At 37.9% G+C, this 13,607-nt stretch overlaps 1 protein-coding gene and 1 pseudogene across 1 annotated transcript in view; one reads left to right on the forward strand and one right to left on the reverse strand.

Annotated features, from left to right (window-relative positions):
* Positions 1-13,607, forward strand: part of KCNH7 (potassium voltage-gated channel subfamily H member 7) — a 503,315-nt gene that overhangs the window by 184,255 nt on the left and 305,453 nt on the right. The window lies entirely within an intron of this gene.
* LOC142424728 (UAP56-interacting factor-like) overlaps positions 1-13,607 on the reverse strand; it is a 53,155-nt pseudogene that overhangs the window by 932 nt on the left and 38,616 nt on the right.

Here is a 13,607-nt window from a genome sequence, read left to right on the forward strand (position 1 = left end):
CTGAGGGCTGCCTGCTCGCACTTGCGCATGTAGTCTCTCTTTACGTAGTTCCTGTTTGCGAGGGAAATGCCATCAGTCTCTCTCACGTGAAGCGGACTGCCACATAGGCCTTCTGTGGTGCAGCTGGTGGCCTCAAACTGCCCACCTGTTCTCTAGAAGTAGCGCTTAACCAATGTGTCACCTGATCATCTGATCAGCTTTCAGCCTAAATTTAGCATGATTCCTAATCTGCTCATATTTAGTTCCTTCATCTTATTTCATATTTTCAAACGCTCCCCTCCTTTTGAAAAGATTTCTTCTCTCCTTTTTAAAATCAATGTTAGTTTGCTCTCTTTTTTTCAAATTAGGTTGTTGTAGAGTTCATCATTCCTTTGTCACCGTAGAGAAGGTAAACATGTGTACACAACAAAATCTACATGTACGCAATTTTTCTCTCACCTCTTGGATGATAACAATATATTGTATAGCTTATTACTCCAAAATTAAAGCATTTTTCCTTTTCTGTAATTTGGCTCCATCATTTAACCGAATGAAGTCTTATTTATGTAGTTGATATTTATTAGTACACAGTGTTTGCTCCTAATTATGCTTTCTTGTATATAGGAGGGTTTTTTCCATAATTATTTTCCTTCATTCGTAAGTACATGTTGGAAGCATTACTTTAGGGCATGATATCTCATAATTGGTTCTGCTGATATTTAGAGCCATGCCATTCTTTGTATAGGAGTCAGATCCACCCCAGCATTTTGGTGTGCTGAGAGACTGAATTGGATGAGACTTCTGACAAATAGAATGAGAGTAAGGATGGGGAGAGAACTAAGGGCAAGGAGGAAGAGCACTGCTGAGACCATTTCTCTGCTAAAGAGGATACCAGCAAACGGAAATGAAGGAAGGCAAACAAACAAAGGAGTAATTTTAAAGTAAGTACTCATGAAGTTAAAAGATCAATAGAAGGATTCAGATCAAATGGGAATTTAGATCAGAATTTCAATATTTTACGGATTTGAGGCTTGGTGGATCTAGGGAAGCTGGATCATCTCCTGAAGCTATTGCCTGGAGATAACTTTTAAACAAGCCTTAAGCCAAAAGTATCCCCTGTCATATTCTTAAAACCAAGCAGTGTTCAGTTATTTTTATTAGTAAAATAATGTATGCATTGAGCATTAGACTCTTTTAAGTTCTATCAGAAAGGGAAAGAACTTTGGTGGTGTTAGGTAAGCATAAAACTGCTAACCCCAAGGCTTGTGGGTCACACTCATTTGCCACTGTGGTAGTTACATGATTTCATGTCAACCTGAAGTTTGGGGGTAGAGTCTAGACTGTTAATCAGGTCACAGTCTACTGGTACCTCCTGTGGGCATGACCTGCTCATAAAGAAGGATCTGGGAACCCCCTTCTCTCTCTGATTCACTTTCCTGCTGGCGAGCAACTGGGAGACTTGGTGGAGACCTGCCAGAGCCCTGGAAATGGTCAACCACGAATGGATCCACGGGACTTCGCACCCCTGGCCTGTGATCTACCTGTATTCAGATTATTGCAGGTGGCTCCATGTGTCTGAAGAGGGACTTATTGACTAGCGTTGGTCTCATGGACTTGAGTTGGTCTGGGCTGGGATGTTTTCCTGATATAAATCTCTCTCTTATACCTATAGTTAGTGTCATTGGATTTGTTTCTCTAGTCAATCCAGCCAACACAGCCATTCAGAAGGAAAAATTTGCTATCTGTGCCTGTAAAGATTTACAGCCTCAGGCCCCAAATAAAATTGCTATGAGTCTGCATTGACTTGATGGCAGCCCCTCCTTGGGAAAAAGATGAGTCTGTCTGTTCCCATAAATGTTTACACTCTTCCAAACTCCACAGAGCAGTTGTACTTTTCCTATAAGATCCCTATAAATCAGACTTGACTTGATGATAATGGGTTTGGGGTTTTGATTTTATATGGGTCAAATTGGAAACATCAGTTCAGAAGATGATATTTTGGGGAGCAGTGAGACTAATAGGGGATAACCCGCTCCGCACAGGAGAATGAGCATTGGCTGTACATACAACCTGAAGGCTATAGTCAATGCCACTGATGTAGAAACTCGTGCACTGGTTTGTGTGTTTTACTAGTTTGTGTATTTTCAACTACAAGAAAGAAAAAATATGTAAATGAATCTAGTCAACCTAGTTGCATAATTTCTGGCATATCTTTGAGCCGCAATGTCATCATGTTGTGGAGAATTAGACTCTTGGATTCATATACTAATTCCAGTATAAACAGTAATTTTAGGGAAATTATATAACTTCTTTATCCTTCAGTTTCATCTTCCTTGAGATGCAACTTCTGCGATTTAGAAGCAAAGAAAAGAAGACACTCAATATATGATATATAAAAATCACTCAATATATGATAACTATTCTTCTGCTTGTGGAATTGGAAAGGGATTTATAAAGCAAGTGATCTTCATCTGGAGTTACATCCATGGTTGGATTTACGATGGTCCCCTTTATCCTAAACTTGCAAGAAAATCTAAGAATTAATATGCGTACATTGAAAGGGGATCCCTAGTATTGATGTGATTCTAAAAACACTCCTTTGAATTCACAGCAATTATGAACTAGCGTGCTGGATAAGGCGTTGACATAGGTGGGGTGGACAGGGAGATAGAGAGTAGGAAGGAAGGGCAGTAAGTAAACGTGAATTCATGAATTGAATAGGGAAATTGATATTGAAAATGTCCAGAGTGAGAGGAGACCATAGTGTTGACTAGGTCTTGATGAAATAGTGGCGGGTAGGGAATATGCGAATATGAGAGGAGAAAGAATGAAGAAAGGTAGAAAATATTGCACATTCATAATTCAATCTGCAAGAAGTGATTCTTAGCAAAAAAAACCCATTGTACTTCATATTACTTCGATTTTATATGTTCTTCTTACATAAAATGGCTTACACTGATGTCTACTGTGATACATGCCTCATCTTGATATCTCTACCCCACATTGAGATGTGCAAACCTCCTCATCGCTGTTGTATTACCTTATATTTTCTGAAGTTATTAGTTACCACTATCTGAATCCTAGTCAAGGAGCTATTCCCGACACAGATTTAATGGTTAAACTTTATTTCAATAACTAGTCACTCTGATAGTTGGTCATTAGATTCTTTGCAACACTTCTAGAATGGGCAAAAAATGTTAATGATACTTTTTTAGAAGAGCAAACTAATCTTTTTTTTTAATTTCAAAGGAGAATTTTGTGATAATGGTATATACTACTCTGAAAGGAAGAGTGATTTCAGATATACAAGAGGATTTTGAGTCATTAATAATGTAAATATCTCCATTATTATCAATACTTGCCATAAACACAAATCTGAGAATAATACCAAAATATAAAAATAAAACTGAAAATATGACATCATGGAAACTTGTGCAAATGTACCTGTTTTCATCAAAAGTATAGAATTAGAAGATAGTAGAAGGACTGAAATAAATTAAACCGTATGATCAATTATTTTTATCATAGAAACTAAAGGAAGAAATAAGAAATGTGGAATATTGAAATATATAGTAAAATTCTATTATTTTCTTCTAGAAATAGAAGTACATGTTCAAGAGTAGCCATAAAGATGGAACAAGTAGCAAAGGATCAGAAGGCTTAATTGGGAAGCTTTTTTATTTCCTGTTCATATCCAAGTTTAAGATGAAAACTATTCAGCCCTTATAGAGAACCTGCCCATTAGAGCTTCTTCAGGAGAAATCTCGGATAGGACAAGCTTGAATCTCTGAGTATCTACCGTATATACTCGAGTATAAGCCTACCTGGATATCAGCCTAATTTTACCACAAAAACTACATTAAAAATGTGCTGAAAAACTCAGCTTACACATGAGTATATACAGTACTTTATACTAGGCCTGTGCTTATGGGCGTCTTATGTTAGCGTTACTCTTCACTGACTTATAGATGAGTAAGTGGCATACTAGATGATTAATGGTTTGGTCCATGCTACACAACCACAACCACTGTTGACTGATCGCTTACCATGTGCTAGCTTTCTCACCACTATCAGCAGTCTTCCCAACCACATGTAAGTGCAGTGGTCTACTACCTGTTTACAAAGGACTGGACCGGCTAAGCGAAGTCAAGTAGTCTGATGGCACAAACAGAATGGTGCCAAGGGGTAGAAACCACATGTCTTGATCTCAACCTAAATGCATTTTTGTGATGTCACATTTATCTACCTATTTTGAATATTTTATATGCCTAAGATATGCCGGTTTGGATTTCAACTCAATATACAGAAAACAAAACTCCTCAAACTTGAATCAATAGAGAACATTATGGTAAATGAAATAAAGCTTGGAATTGTCAAGAATATAATTTTTATTGACTCCGCAATCAATGATCATGGAAACAGCAGCCAAGAAGCCAAAGGGTGATTTTACATGGGGTAAATATTCTGCTCAAGACTTACTTAAAGATTAAAGAGCAAAGATCTCTCTTTGTAGATGAAGGTGACCCTGACCGAAGCCATGGTGGCATGTGAAAGCTGGAATTGATGCATCTGACCTGTGGCGTGGGTGAAGGATTTTGAACGTAATGTGAAAAAAAAAATCAGTTTAGATGACACAGTCACAATGCTCCTTGGAAGTAAGAATTTCTAGAGTTTGTCTGACGGATGTTGAACATATTATTAGGAGCGTGTACCAGCGCCCGGTAAAGGATATGAGAGTGTCAGTGAAAAAGAGGAAGACTCTCAACGGGATGAAATGTGATAGTAAGCATGTCCAGGAACTCTAACATAGCAATTTATGGATAATGCAGGACCAGAAAGTGTTGTTTTATTGCACACGCGTTCTCTATGAGGTGTAACGACTCGATGGCACCTAACAACCACATTTGCCAAGCATCTTGTTAGTCTTCAACTTATGGAGAACAGATGTTGAACAAGCAAAAACAAAAGCAAAGACATATGACCAAAAGTAAACAGAATATTCAAGATAAAGTTAGCACAATTGTCCTGGCACATGGTTGGTCATATGCAAAGACCCCGAGCTAGGGAACAAACAAACAAACTGGATACATTAACTCTAATGGACACAGTGGTTTAACAGCAATTTAATTTTTTTCTTTTTGCATAATGGGGAAAATATTCATATTACATAAAACGTATGTGAGTGAATGGATTAATTTAACAAGTTGTTTGTTCTGTTCTGTTCTAGGCATTAGATTAGTCGTGAGAGATCATTTGGTTAATGCTAGTTAAATGGCAAGTATCAATCATCAATTTCTTTGCTTGAAAAAGGCCTTTATCAAAATGAAACAAAGTAAAATCTACAGGTTTGGGTAGGGCCAGTTATAATGAGTACACTTATTTTACTTTGTTATCAAGTTTTACATAGAAAATCAGGTCTTAAATTTTTACTCACTTTTACATGGTAAAAATAAAATATATAATTACAATATAAAATAGTTGAAAATGTTTTCTATGTGCAATTTTCACTTATCTGGATCCAAAACGACGTAGAATCCATACCAGTGGTGACCTCAAGTGGTGCCTAGAGAGAGCTGGCACATCACCCTTCAGAAGCACCCGTCAGTGTCACGGCGTGGCCCTTGCTTCTCAATTCCTTTCTAAATCTGGAAGAGCTGCTTCCCAGTAGTACATGACCGGTATCCCAGGAAAGGGCGGGATTTTCATTCCCCAAAATAGCTTCTCACAGATTCATTTTTGATCTCGTGGAACCCATGACCTGCTTGTCCACTCTACAGAAATTGAGCATATGAGATATCGACAATCTGCTTATGCCGCGCTTCATGATTGGGATGAGTAGGGATAGTTGGAATCATAGTTAAATATCATTGTATCATAATTAATGAACTCGAGGTTCTGAAGCATGAAAAAAAACAAGAGTAATATTCCCACTCGGTTTCCTCTGTATTGTATTACATTACATTTGCCATGCCTTCCTTTCTGTTTCACATCTGTTTTATCCTTTAATATTTTTCTTTGCCACCTACTCTCATTCCTCCAAGTCTGAATTCTCTACTCATTCTAATCTAATCCCACGAGTAATTTTTAGCATTTTGGCAAATCTCTGCAAATGTACTTCCTGCTCATGGGATAACGATTGATTTTGGTTTTGCTCTAAGGTAAACCAAAATATTTGAATTGACAGATCAGTTGTCCACACGCAATGGTGACAGTGGGTGGTAGGCACTAGTCTGTCATATGCTTGGGGCATGGGGATGATAGTATAAGGATGTTGAATGTTGACTTCTTCAAAGAATGTTGAGAATGATTATATATTTCAAATTATATTTCAAACCAGTATCAATCAAGGTGTAAAGAAAATAATTTTATAAGATATACTGAATAGGTGATATTCTGAATTATCAGTGGCATTATGTTTTATGGATTGTGTTGGCTGCTTGAGAGGCAGCCTGGTGGAGAAACAACTGGGGATTACTGGTGGCTCACAAATGGAGTCCCTGTCTCAGTTCTACCGTGAAGTTACCGTGCGGCATACACCCTAAAGGCTTATGGTTTTTAATTTGCTTCATTTTGACCTTCTCTTGGACTTACTTTGTACCTGTACAAGTTGAAAGGTTGTGTTGTTTTATTTACATCCACTGTCCAGTGTTTTATAGCATAGGTTTTTTTTGTTTTATTTTTGCCTTTCTGGTGTTTAAAAATAGTTAACTGATTCTTATGAATTAAAAACGTTGAATTTTACATAAGAATCCCCATCCAACAGCGAACTGCTGATGCCGATAGCACCGTCACTTGGGGCACAAGGTCTCCAGACTCTGAAAGTCTCTAGACAATTTTGTTTCCAGTAGTTTGATTGGTAGTCATTTTTTATCTATATTTTGATGACATATAGCATTTAGCATTTATTTATGCTAAATCTATCCAAACAAATAACTGTTTGTTTGTTTTTCCCGTGATATTGTTCTGCTCTCTCTTTTGGTACTCCAAATATAAACATCCCACTAAAAGGTCACCATAAATTGAAGGAATGCTAATTGAAATGGTTTACCAAACTGAAGCAGGTTTGGAAAGACTCACTAGCCAATGACAATCTATTTGGAAAACATCCACCTGGCCAACTACCTGAAAGAGATCTGTATTTGTCTCCATTCCATAGGAGAGTGACCCAACAGAACAAAACAGAAATTATTTTACAATGTCATTAATATCACATGCAAGTAAAACTTTTCTGAAGATAATGCAAAAACAATATTTGGGGACAATGGTGCATTGAAAAGGAGGTGCCGGATATTCGAATTAGATTCAGAGGAGAACTTGGAATTGAGGACATGATTGCTGACATCACAGGGATCGTGACTGAAATCAGAGGTGCCAGAAAGATGTTAAATTCTATTTCACTGGCATTGAAAGGCATTTGTCAGGGAGCATCATAATAAAGTATGGATAATACTGTAAAAAAAAGTAGATTTACAGAACATTTAGTTGTGTTCATATGTAGACCAAGAGGCAATCTTACAAATAGAACAAGGAGACACTGCATGGGTTAAAGTCAGAAAAAATGCGTGTCAGCATTTCATCCTTGCACTTCGCATACGCAGACTTCATGTTACGCAAACAATCCAACAGCTGAACGATAGCAAGCACAGTGAATCAGGATTGGAGAAAAGCTCATTATCAACCTGCAATATGCAAATGACCCAGCTTCTGTTCCTGAAAAGAAAGAGGACTTGAAGCACTTAGGGGTGAAGATCAAAGATGGCAGCCTTCAGTGTGGATTGCACCTCAGTGTAATAAAGACAGAAATTCTTACAACTGAGACCATAAATAGTAGTATGATAAACAGAGAAAAGTTTGAACTTGTCAAATATTTCGTTTGTTATAGTATTAACAATCAACACCAATGGAAAGCAGCAGCTGGAAACCAAATGATGTACAAATTGGACAAATCTGTTGTAAAGGTCTTTTTTAAATGTGCAAAAGTATCAACCTAACTTAAGCAAACTGGAAAGGCGATTCATTTGAATTATGGTGTGGACAATGAATATTGAAAGTACCCTGGTCTACCAAAAGAAACAAATTTTTCTTGGAAGAAGTATAGTCAGATTGCTGTTTGGAAGTGAGGATGGAGAGACTTCATCTCCAGTACCTCGGACATATTATTAGGAGAGACCAGTCCCTGGAGTAGGACATCATGGTTGGTACCCTAGAGGGTCAGTTTAAAAGATATTGAATGATAGGATCAAACATAATGGCAATTGTGAAAATGCCCAAGATTGGGCAATGTTTTGTTCTATTGCACATATGGTCACTATGAGTCATAGCTATCTCAAAAGACCAAAACAACAATGCACTTGCCCAATGATTATGAAAATAAATGAAATATGCTCATTTATTGATTTTCGACTGTCACTAAACATGTCAGACAACCATGCAGGGTTCTATTAACAAGAGCTATCAGAGTTTCAGATAATCAGATAGAAGAAGAAATGAACTGGGACCTGTTAGTATTAGAATAGTAGTATTAGAATAGTAGTATTCTCAACTTCTTCATTATCAGCAAAGCAAAGTAATACCTTTGAACCCTTCCAAAAATATCCTTTATCCTTCTAGAATATGATTTATTTTCTCATAAAAATGATGGATAAGTAAAAAAGTGGAAGCCAAGCAGGAAGAGCAACAAGAGGACTGAATTTAAGAGTCTAATCTCGAACGTTCACTCCCCATATGCTGAGCATTTCAAATATATAGATGCCTTTCTGTCCTGCACAGACATTTTTATGTTCTATTTGGACTAATACATATTTTTTAAATAAAGAAGATTGTCACCAATGCTATGCAGAGGCTCAAGTTAATAGATTTATTGTTGGTGCTTCTAATTTTCCACAGAAGTTTATCAGGAACCAAGCAGGCCCCATTTTAAACTTCCGAGACTGTGTTTAAGAAGATCAGGTTTGAAATTGGTCTTTGAAATTTCAAGAAAGGTACTTAAAGGTATTAGAATCTCACATTCTATTATCTTTAGTTATAGTACAGTAGAATTATTTATGAAGAGCTTAAAGCATAAAATCATCAAGCAATTATAGATAGATATTACAGTAGTTTTTCTTTTAATATATCGTTTATTGGCGCTTTTCATCATGAAATTGCTTATGTGGGAAGCATATTCCATAGATGTTATTGTTATTATTGTTACTAGAGATGTTTACTGAGGCTATTTTTATACCATTAATTGTGCTAAATATTCACATACACTATCTTAATTAATGATCACAATAACCTTATAAAGTAGACATCAGTATCCTCCTATTGCAGATGAAGTTTTAGGTTGCCCAAGGTCCTAAAGAAATAACTGTCAAAACTGGGATGCAAATCTAGGTCCACAACACTTCAAATACTGGTGTGTGTGTGTGTGTGTGTGTGTGTGTGTGTGATGTGTGTTCAATCCTTAACTTCTGTGGAGTTCAGTAGAGTTCCTGCCTCAAGATATGGACACTGGGCCTATGTGTTTAGTTGTACAGTTTTTAAACCTAGAGCCCCAGGTCATTGCTCTTACGTGTATTCTACTAACATGATAGAAAGATCTATGAAGTTGCAACCAGGCTTATTCTCTAAGTTTAACTTTCTTCCATGTGAAATAAGATTACAATTCTGAGTTTTTGTTAGGATCAAATGAGATAGCCTAGAGCCATTGGTACAGGATTCATGCCATAAATGGTGTCTTCCAGTTGGGCCTCGGTATCTCGAAATCTGTTTTTCCTCAAATAATCTGTATGTCTGGATAGAGAAAAGTACATCGTTTAGCTTGTCTGGGCAATTAATTGAACGTTTAAGTGTGAATTAATTAGATGATGGCTGCAGAATCATCAGTCCTAGATCCAGCAATGCATACACATTTTGTTTCAGCTCATTCGTGCAATCCCCTCATTGTATTATCATCATTTCATCCAATTCCTCCCTGTGTTTCCTGTTCCTTGTGTTTGTCTAACCTGCTGAGCTTTATCACTGAGTAAATTCTGTCCTTTTGATCATAAATAGTTGATTTTTCTGCCACAGAGGTTAGATCAGCTCCAAACCAAACGGGTGACTAAAGAAAGGCCATTGTCTTAGAAAAAAAGACTGGCCTCTTTTAGGATGTTGAGTTTGGGTCCAATTGAGTAAAGCAAATTTTGATAGATAATTATTGCTCTGGAAATATTGAAAATATAACTAATATAAAAAATCAATGCTCCTAAGGGCCAGCAAACAATCCTTGAACAAACTACAGACTTTTCTTTTGTGAAGTGTTTTGTTTTGTTCTTTGTCAGTGGTTTGTTTTTGTTGTTTTGTTGTCTGGTTGCATACTGTTGCTTTGTTTTCCTCTGTCTTGGTTTTGTGCATGTTAGTGACTCCACAGGTCTGTCTGAATAGGACAGGCTGGATGAACTATCTGGAGGAAAAACAATGGGAAAGACAGTTCCGGGGGGATTTGGGGTAGGGGAGGGGTAGGGGGGTAAGGGAGTGGTGTTAACAAACACAGGGACAAGGGAACAACATGGGACCCAAAATGGTAGTGAGGGGGCAGTGGCAGGCCTGGTAGGGAATGATCAAGGGTAAGCTTGCATAGAGAAGAGGTATAGCTGTAGCCCAGGTGGGGATGGAGCATGGTAGTGGGGCAGGAGGAAAGTCATGGGAGATGGAGGAAGGAGCTGGGAGTCAAGGGGCATTTATGGAGGTCTAGACTAAGTCATGTACATGCAAACATATATATGAGGATGGGGAAATAGATCTAAGTGTCTACATTTATAGGTTTAGTATTAAGGTGGTGGAAGGACCTTGGGCCTCTACTCAAGCACTCCCTCAATGCATGAATACTTTCTTTTATTAAATTGGTACTCTATGATGCTCGCTCTCCCGACACAACTGCTGAAGCCAAAGTGAGTGAACAAGTAAATGTGGTGAAGAAAGCTGATGGTGCCCAGCTATCAAAAGAGATAGTGACTGGGGTCTTAAAGGCTTGAAGATAAACAAGCGGCCATCTAGCTCAGAAGCAACAAAGCCCACATGGAAGAACACACCAGCCTGTGTGATCGAGTGGTCCTGAAGGGATCAGTTATCAGGCATCAAAGAACAAAAAAATCATATCATTGGCTGCACACCTCCATGATAGGATCGCTGAAGACAAATGGGCGCATAAGCAAATGTGGCAAAGAAAGCTGATGGTAGTCAGCTATCTAAAGAGATAGTGTCTGGGGTCTTAAAGGCTTGAAGGTGAACAAGTGGCCATCTAGCTCAGAAGCAAAAAGTCCACATGGAAGAAGCACACCAGCCAGTGTGATCAGGAGGTGCCAAAGGGACCAGGTAAAAGGCATTATGCACACACAAAAAAAAGATATGTATATATATATGAGAGTGTGTGTATATATATAATATATATGTATATATACCATATTGAATGAAGGGGGAAGAGCAGAGTGGAGACCCAAGGCTCAAGTGTCGGCCACTGGAGATCCCCTCATAGAGGGGTTTAGGAGAGGAGATGGGTCAGTCAGGGTGCGAGGTAGTACCGATGAAGAACACAGCTTTCCCCCAGATCCTGGATGCTTCCTCCCCCCAATTACCATGATCCAAATTCTACCTTGCAGGACTGGATAGGGCAAAGGTTGTACACTGGTACATATGGGAGCTGGAGGCACAGGGAATCCAGGGTGGATGATACCTTCAGGACCAAGGGTGTGAGGGGCGATGCTGGGAGAGTGGAGGGTGAGTGGGTTGGAAATGGGGAACTGATTACAAGGATCCACATGTGACCTCCTCCCTGGGAGATGGACAGCAGAGAAGTGGGGGAAGGGAGACTCCGGATAGGGCAAGATATGACAAAATAACAATGTATAAATTACCAAGGGCACATGAGGGAGGGGGGAGTGGGGAGGGAGGGGAAAAAAAGAGGACCTGATACAAAGGGCTTAAGTGGAGAGTAAATGCTTTGAGAATGATTGGGGCAGGGAGTGTGCGGATGTGTTTTATACAATTGATGTATGTATATGTGTGGATTGTGATAAGAGTTGTATGAGCCCCTAATAAAATGTAAAAAAAGAAAAGGAAAAAATTAAGAAAATGATTAGGGCAAAGAATGTACAGATGTGCTTTATGCAATTGATGAATGTATATGTATGGATTGTGATAAGAGTTGTATGAGCCCCTAATAAAATGTTTTTTAAAAAATCAATGTAGTCCATTAGGTATCTAGAGTACATCTTTTTAAGTTAAAATATTTCATTTCATCTTCATAGAACTCCTGCTAAATAATATACTCTTTATGCCCATTTGAAGAATGAGAAATAAATACCTGGTTGGTTTAAGAGAGTTGTTCAAGAATACATAGCTGCTTTGTGGTCTAACCCACTTCAGGCAAATCCTAAGTCTCAGCTCTTTCCATTGCATAACTAACTTAAAATTCACTGCTGTGGCCCTTTCCCAATTGAACTAGAGAAAAATTGGAAGTGCTTAGGAGCAAAACAAAATGTTTGTTAAATAGTGCATTAAATCGTTTGTTTCTACATTTCTTAGACATATTTCAAAATTTATTTGGGGGCATGTCTCAGTTATGTAGTGTTGCTTTAACAGAACTGTCGCAAGTGGATGGCTATACCAAATTTATTTTCAAATCTAGTAGGCACGATTTCCAAATGCAGAGCACTAAATATATGGGGAATATTTTCCTTCTATCAGCTGTTGCAGAACGTTTTTTTTCTTTTTTCATCATCTGTGGGCTCAGTATCCCTTATAGATCTTCTGATGTGTGGTCATCCATTTTACTTTGGGTCTAGGAAGTTCTTAGTGAAGAGACAGTGGTCCAAAGGATGTGACTCCTCCTGGCTCCAGAGAGATTGACTCAAAATACAACTTAATCTAGTAGATTGTATCCTGACTCATTAACATGATTGTATCTAATCCTGCCTTATTAACATCATAGAAATTAGGCTTTATAGCAGGATAACTCTATAAAATCACAGAATATAACTTCGTTACATAATATTGAGGAATTATGGCCTAGCAAAATTGACGCATATTTTGGGCGATGCTATTCAGTCAATAAAAAGACATACTGAAAAAAATGTAGTGTTTTATTTTTTCATTGAAAAAAAGATGGACAATATGCTTTTTGGCAATGCCATTGTTTCATAAGTGCTTTCCTATCTTAGCAGTCTACCTTTAGCATGAAGCGTGAATTAGTTCAAGACAGTATTTGTACCACTAGGCGCCCTTGAGTCGGGTCCAACTCATAGCAACCCTTGTTTAACAGAACAAAATGCCATCAGGCTGCTCCCACGTGACCGTTCGCTGTGTGTTTGTGCTCATTGCTGCAGCCGCTGTGTCTTTCCAGCTCTTGACATGCTTCCGCTTTTTCTCTTACCCTCTACTTTTAAGATTATACTTTAAAATATGCTATTTAAAAATTATTTCAACATCTATTTTTTTCCAGTTTTCATCTATTTTGTAATTATAAACTGGGGTTTCATACATATAGCATTCCATATTTCAATCATGTCAAGTAGAATTGTATAATTACTATCACAATCAATCTCCAAACATTCTTTTTCTACATAGACTTCTTGATATCATCTCCCTTTTACCCCAACCACCACACA

This window comes from Tenrec ecaudatus, chromosome 13, assembly GCF_050624435.1.
Source record: "Tenrec ecaudatus isolate mTenEca1 chromosome 13, mTenEca1.hap1, whole genome shotgun sequence".
Taxonomy (NCBI): Eukaryota; Metazoa; Chordata; class Mammalia; order Afrosoricida; family Tenrecidae; genus Tenrec; species Tenrec ecaudatus.